The 7234-nt window shown below is 35.6% G+C and overlaps 1 non-coding gene across 1 annotated transcript; it reads left to right on the forward strand.

The window, feature by feature from the left end:
- The first annotated feature begins 277 nt into the window (after positions 1 to 277).
- LOC138836725 (U6 spliceosomal RNA) lies at positions 278 to 384 on the forward strand. Its single transcript, XR_011375028.1, has one exon. It is a non-coding gene; the product is annotated as a U6 spliceosomal RNA (small nuclear RNA).
- Positions 385 to 7234: the final 6850 nt, after the last annotated feature.

Genomic DNA, 7234 nt, shown 5'->3' on the forward strand with positions numbered 1-7234 from the left:
TGTTGAATTGTCTAGTTTAATAAAATCCAACTGCACTTTTTTTGGGGGGGATACATTCGTGGGGCCTGAACTCTGGGCCTGGGCGCTGTCCCTCAGCTCTTCAGCTCAAGGCTAATGCTCTACCACTTGAGCCACAGCACCACTTCCAGCTTTTTTCTTTTTGCTTATGTGGTGCTGAGGAATCGAACCCAGGGCCTCATGCATGTAAGGCAAGCGCTCTACCACTGAGCCACCTTCTCAGCCCCCACAATTGCACTTTTGATATAAAAAATATTCTGTGCTCAATTCAGCCACACATACACTAACATTGGAACGATACAGAGAAGATTAGCATAGCACCTGCGCAAGGACGATATGCAAATTCGTGGGGCGTTCCATATTTTTACAACAACAGATGCTGGAGGGGATGTGGCCACAAGGGAACCATACAACATTCTTGGTGGGAGTGTAAACTTGTTCAACCACTTTGGAAGACATTATGGAGGTTCCTCAAAAGATTCCACATAAAGCTCCCCTTTGACCCAGCAGTCCCACTTTTGGGGATTTATCTAAATGATCACAAACAAGACCATACTAAAACTACCAGCACAACTATGTTTATTGCAGCAATTTTTACCATAGCTAAGATATGGAACCAACCAGCTGTCCCCACTACATGAATGGATCAAGAAAATGTGGTGTATATACACAAAGGAATTCTATGCCTCCATCAGAAAGAATGACATTGCCCCATTTGTTAGGAAATGGAAAGACTTGGAAAAAAATTTATTAAGTGAAGTAAGCCAAGTCCAAAGAAACAGGTCCCATGGTTTCCCTTATTTTCAATAACGAATATATGTCTGGGGTAAGCAGACAAGGTCAAAAGCTATGTGCATATGAACAGATATGATAATATTAAGGGAATTGAACCCCACGATAGGGAAACAAGTAGTTTTTTGTTTCTTGCTATTGTTTCTAACGTACTTATAATGTGTGATGTGAATTTTTGTTTCTTTGTATATTCCTCTCCCACTCTATAACCCTTGTTTTCTCTGTATTTGAAGTTGGTGCATCTGCCTCTTTTATGTACGCTTCTCTAATTTGGGGAGGGGAAGGGAAAAAATGTGTGCGTGTGAACGCATGTGCATGCATGTGTGTTGGTATGCTCAGAGTTTGAAATCAGGGCTTAAAGGTCTTGCTAGGCCTTTCCTCTCTAGGTTGGTGAGGTACTATATGAGCTACATCTTCTTTCCTGGGTCTTTGCTAGTTCATTAAAAAGTCTGAAAAATAATTTCATGATTTTTTTTTTTGGCCCTGATTGACTTCCAATGGTTATCCACAAATCCCAGGTTCCTGAGTAGCTATTCTGAGTAGATAGGATTACAGATGTGACTAGCCAATACAAGGCTTTCAGAATAATTTTAAAAGTAGAAGAAAATTTACTTCATGGGGGCCTGTTTTATTATCTCCTACTTTTAAAGCATTTTGGATTGATTAAGTGTGAATTTATTTCATTTTTGGATTCTTAAAAGACAGTAAGTGATGATATTTAAAAGTTTTGGTACTTTTTAAAAAAGGAAACTGGAACTGTGGGACAGAAGAAATTTGTCTCTTTTTGGACCTCAATTTAGAAGCTCAGCTCTGTGCATGATAACCCAATGTCACCAACATAGTCTCTGTTGGAGACAAAATGTGATAGAAAACAATCACCATGGGCAATATTTGCTATGCTATAATTTCTTGGACAATATGAATATTGAATTGAGAGTGTAAGAGAATGGAAAGAATTTACCTACCTTTTGTGTATTGCTGAAAGACTTTTGGAAACTTTGACTCGTTTCCTTCCTCACTGTGTGTCTTTGGGCCATGCACTTAGTGCCTTTAATTACAATTTTTCCCAACACTAAAATAGTAATAACATTAGCATTATAGCAAGTGTTATCTTAAGAATTAAGAGAAATAAAACTTGTAAAATACTTAACATAAACTTCTATGAATGAGCTTTGAGTTTAGCCAGAAGTTTTTTTTAAATACTAAATAGAATGTCATAAGTATTACAGAAATCATTACATGTAGTGAGCAATGTTATCTATTAATCATGCTCTACTTCCAAGGAAGCCGGGTAGATAACTTCTCATGCTGTAAATCAAACTGGTTATTTTAAGTCTTGTTAGTGTAAAAATATCAGGCACATAATAATGAAGGAATGTTGTAGACTGAGATGAAGTCCAAAAGAAAATGTACAAAACTGATAAAACAAAAGTATCTGAGCAGTATATTGTGTTTTACATCATTTAAGTTACATCTCAAAGATAAGGCAGACCTAGAAGAATGAATTGTCTTTTTGATATTCTATCATAGGTCTTTCCTCATTCTTGTAGAGGCATCATCAGATTTGAGGAACTAAGTTTTTGGTTTGCTTCCTTCCATTTAAGTTACATCATTTAAGTTACATCACAAAGATAAGGAAGACCTAGAAGAATGAATTGTCTTTTTGATATTCTATCATAGGTCTTTCCTCATTCTTGTAGAGGCATCATCAGATGAGAGGAACTGTATTTTTTTTTGTTTGCTTCCTTCCATTTATTCTTCAGTTTGAAATCTGAACTACATGAGACAGAAAGAAACCAAGGGAAATTAGTCATGCAGGGTTTGGAAAGAAAAATCAACATAAAATAAAATACATAGCCTTTATAAGGTCTAACTAAATTGAGTTATATAGTCTCAAGCATTAACAGAAAATGATTTAAGCAATATCATGTTATTGAAAACTGAAAAATGTTAGGAGTTGCTTTATTTTTTCCTTTCTACTACCTTGAATTAATTATTGATTTTGTACAGAGATTAAAGATGAGATTAACAAGAAACTTGATTAAAAATTGTCAAAATTTCTGAATAGACATGTTTACCAAAAAGCTCTGAAAATTGCCAGTGGGTTTACAAAGTTGTGTTTAATACAACTTCTATGCTGGCTTAATGTTTTGTAAACAAAAATCATTAGAGAAATGCAATTCAAAATTACTATGATACTACTTCATAACTATTATAACTCTTATCAAAAAAAATCAAAGGAACCAGGTGTGGTGGTAAAGGCTTGTAATTCGAAGCTTTTAGGAGGTTGGAGTAAAAGGATTTGGGTCTGAGGTCATCTTGGGTATTGCACACAGTAAATACCTGCCCTTTAAAAAAACTCAAAAGGTAATAATGTTGGCTGGTGAGAGTGTGGAGAAAAGGAAATTTTCTACACTCTTGGTCAAAATACAGGTTAATACTCTCCTTGTAGAAAGTAGTATGCAGTTTTCTAAAGAAATCCAAAGTTGAAATATCATCTGACCCACCAATCATGTGATTATTTCTCTCTGGGTAACTCGTAAATATATCTGTAGTTCATTGTTATTCACATTATTCACAACAGCCAAGATATAAATCGAGGTTCAGTGTTCAACTACAGACTAATAAACAACTGTGGTGCATGCACAAATATATTTTTCTGTTTCATCCTTAAAATAGCAAGAGACTTCTCCCATTAGCCACAACTTATAATAACCTGAAAGATGTATTGTAAATGAGGAAAAATGTTGTCTTCTGATTTTTGTGAATACACACACACACACACACACACACACACACACACACACATCAACCTCAAACATTAAGAGTGAAATTTTTTGAAAAGTAAAGCAAAGTGGAATTGCTGGGGCATTTAGGTCACAATGTAGAAGATAGTAGATATACAGGATGAACCGGTATAGAGTTGTAATGTACAGCATGAGGATACAGGGGACAACACTGGCCTTACACAGGAATGAAGCTAAATAAGTAGGAGTTGTTCTTCCTAGTAGGGGTTGCTCTTTTGGATGCTCTTCCTCCAGTAATGGATAAGATGAACATAATTCTTTAAATATACCTGCCTGTTTGCAGAAATAATAACAAACAATATAGCAATAATGTTGTATGCTCAACATAGGACATGAGATTATCCTTGGTGTAAACTAATTATTACAAATAAGGGAAACCGTGGGACCTATGTTTCTTTAAGTCTGGCTTACTTCACTTAATATAATTTTTTCCAAGAACTTCCATTTCCTTACAAATGAGGTGGTATCATTCTTTCTGATGAAAGCATAGTATTCCGCATGTGTGTGTGTGTGTGTGTGTGTGTGTGTGTGTGTGTGTGTGTGTGTGTGTGTGTGTGTGTGTGTGTGTCTCATTTTCTTGATCCATTTATCTACTGAGGGGCATCTGGATGGATTCCATATCTTAGCTATGGTAAATAATACTGTGATAAACATAATTTTGCTGGTAGCTTTAGTGTGGCCTTGCTTGTGGCCACCTGGTTAAATGCCCAGCAGTGGGATTACTAAGTAATAGGGGAGCATTATTGTGTACATCAAGGATAATCTTAGTAAATGAGCAGAATAGCCCTATAGCTCTGTACATATGATTGTATAAGGTGATTCTAAGTGAAATGAACTCCAAGACATGTTCTTTGATGTTTTTGTTCTTAATGTATTGCGTGATTTCTTATCCTTTTGTGTTTTCCCCACCTATGGTGTATCCCCTGTAGTCACTGTATTTGATTTTGATACCCTGGTTATTGTAAATATGTTAATCTGAACTAGGGAAGGGAAAGGGAAAAAAATGATGAGGCAAAGGACAAAGGGGGAACCTATGCAACAGTGATACACAGAAGACAATATGTTGGAAATAATCTGGAGGGGCTGTTGGGAGGGAAGAGGGAGAAAAATGGGGGAAGGGATAACAAATTAGAAAAGAAATAAATTCATTACCTTACTTATGTAACTATAACCCCTCTGTACATTACCTTGACAGTAAAATTTAAATAAAAAGTAAAATAAAGAAGGGATTGTAAGGGGAAACAAAGGAGGAGGCAACAATGCTTAATAAGAAATGTATTCATTATTTTGCCCATGTAATTGTATCCCCTCTGTATGGTATTTTCACAATAAAAATACAATAAAGTACATGAGAGCAGCAATACAGGATATGGGACTGGGGAAAATACTATACAAAGAGTAGAACAGCTGTGGAGAACAATAATTTTACTTTAGCATAGGAAGTAATTAACTAGCATACAGATTTTCAGCCTCATGTCAGTCACTAAAAAGGGAAAACAACATACAAACCAGTAGAGATAAAATAGAAAACTAAACAATAAGGATGAAGAGACAGCTTTTACCAAAAATTACAAATGAGACAATTAGGAAACAAATAAAAAGCTGGTAAGTTTAAAAAATATTACCCATAATTCTATTAATTGTTGTTTACATCACAATTTGTTAGAACTATAATTCAAATCACAGTTTAGTACTATATCATTTTAATAATAGGTTACTTATTATTGATTTCTTAATGTTGAATGTTTAATATGTAATTTTACTTTTAGCAGCTATAGAAAAGAAGAAAGTGAATCTAATTTTACTAATATATATCATGAATTGTAAAATTGAGAAGCAGAATTTAAACAAATAATATATTATTACTGTTTTAATTCTGTGAATTAATGTAATAATTCAAAGTGTATTCTACAATTAGCAATCATCTTAACTCATTGACTCTAGGCCAGGGGATCACAGGGGCCCAGAAAAGCTACTACCTTGAATAGTAATCCTAGACCTTTAAAACAAAACAAAACAAAGCCAGAAACAAAACAAACAAAAAACACTGCAGTAAGCACAGCCAGTCAGGGTTGCTATCACAGCCTACATGAAGTCAGGACAGAAACAGAAATTGAGAGTCATTTAGCTGATAACTAATATATTTTTTTATGAGACAGACTCAAATGAGACTCCTGAGAGAGAGTCAGAAAGACTGATGAAAGGGACTAAAATTGATCACACAAAGATTGGAAAGTAGAATTCCTTGTAGAACAAATAAATCATAGAAAGCCTGTGCATGTAAGAACAAGACAGCAGACCAAATTCCAGAAATGCACATTATCTTAGAGGTCAGCTTAATGAATTATCAATAGAAATCTTTGACATCTTAAATATTTGAACACATGTGGGAGAAGGACAATTGCTGAAGAGAAAGAAAATGTCATCACCCTGTTAGGATGTCCAATATCACATTAGGAATTGATAAAGCACAGATTTGTAATAAAAAGAATACAATTATTCCAAGTGAGTGGTTCATTTGTTTTGATGTAACAGTTCTTGATTTAGGTGCTAGCAATTAACATACAATTGATCCAGTCCCACAGCTGAGTTGATATTGACTGCAGTATTCCTACATAAAGAGAAAGAGAAAATTTACAAATGTCTGGTGAAATGAGTTGAGGATGAAGTGTTCTAATAGTGATAACTGAGGTTTAGACACAGGTAAAGAGGTGGACTTTCTTTTCTAAAATCCCTCCATTTTTAGTCTGGTGCCAGTGGCTCACAACTGTAATCCTAGCTACTCAGGAAGCTGAGATCTAAGGACAGCAGTTCCAAGCCCCCTGGACAGGAAAGTCCCAGAGACTCTTATCTCCATTTAACCACAGGAAAACCAGAAGTTGCACTGTGGCTCAAGAGGTAGAGAAATCACCTTGAGTTGAAGAGCTCAGGGACAGTGCCCAAGCCCAGACTCCAAGCCCCTCGACCAACAACAAAAGAAATCTCCCTTTTCTTGGACTGCCTACATCTTTTCCTAACATTCAACAAAGAAGCCATTTTATCACCCACAACATTTAAGTCCTATCCTAGCTACTGCAAATAGAATGATTTGGTTTCTTATGTCAAAAGTTCATATTTTTAAAAACAAATACCAGAAGTGGTAACTTTTATTCCAGTCCTTGAACACTGGGCCTGGGCCCTGAACATGGTTATGCTGATAGCTTTCATGTGAGCTTGCTTGTTATTTATTGAATGACTGCTGATGAGGGGAATTACTGGGTCTTAAGGAAGATCTATATTTAGTCTTTTCAGTAAACTCCGTACTGCATTCCACGGTGGATGAACAAGTTTAATTTCCCACCAACAGTGTAATAGAGTTCCCAATTGGCTACATCCATGTCAGCATTTGCTATTGTTAGTTTTCTTGATAATGGCCATTCTAACTGGGACGAGGTAGAATCAGTCTTGTTTACTTGTAGATTTGTGGGCACCTTCTAGCTAACATAAATGAATGAATCCATGAAACTTATATTGCTCTGAGTCTGCATTCTGTTCTCTTTGCTCTTAGTATAATTTTACCAAGCCTTTCATTTTCCTTAAGACTGGTGAAAAGTCATTTCTGATGGGTGAGTAGAATT

This window comes from Dipodomys merriami, unplaced genomic scaffold (genome assembly GCF_024711535.1).
Source record: "Dipodomys merriami isolate MVZ:Mamm:240054 unplaced genomic scaffold, mDipMer1.0.p SCAF_2554, whole genome shotgun sequence".
In the NCBI taxonomy this organism is placed as follows: Eukaryota; Metazoa; Chordata; class Mammalia; order Rodentia; family Heteromyidae; genus Dipodomys; species Dipodomys merriami.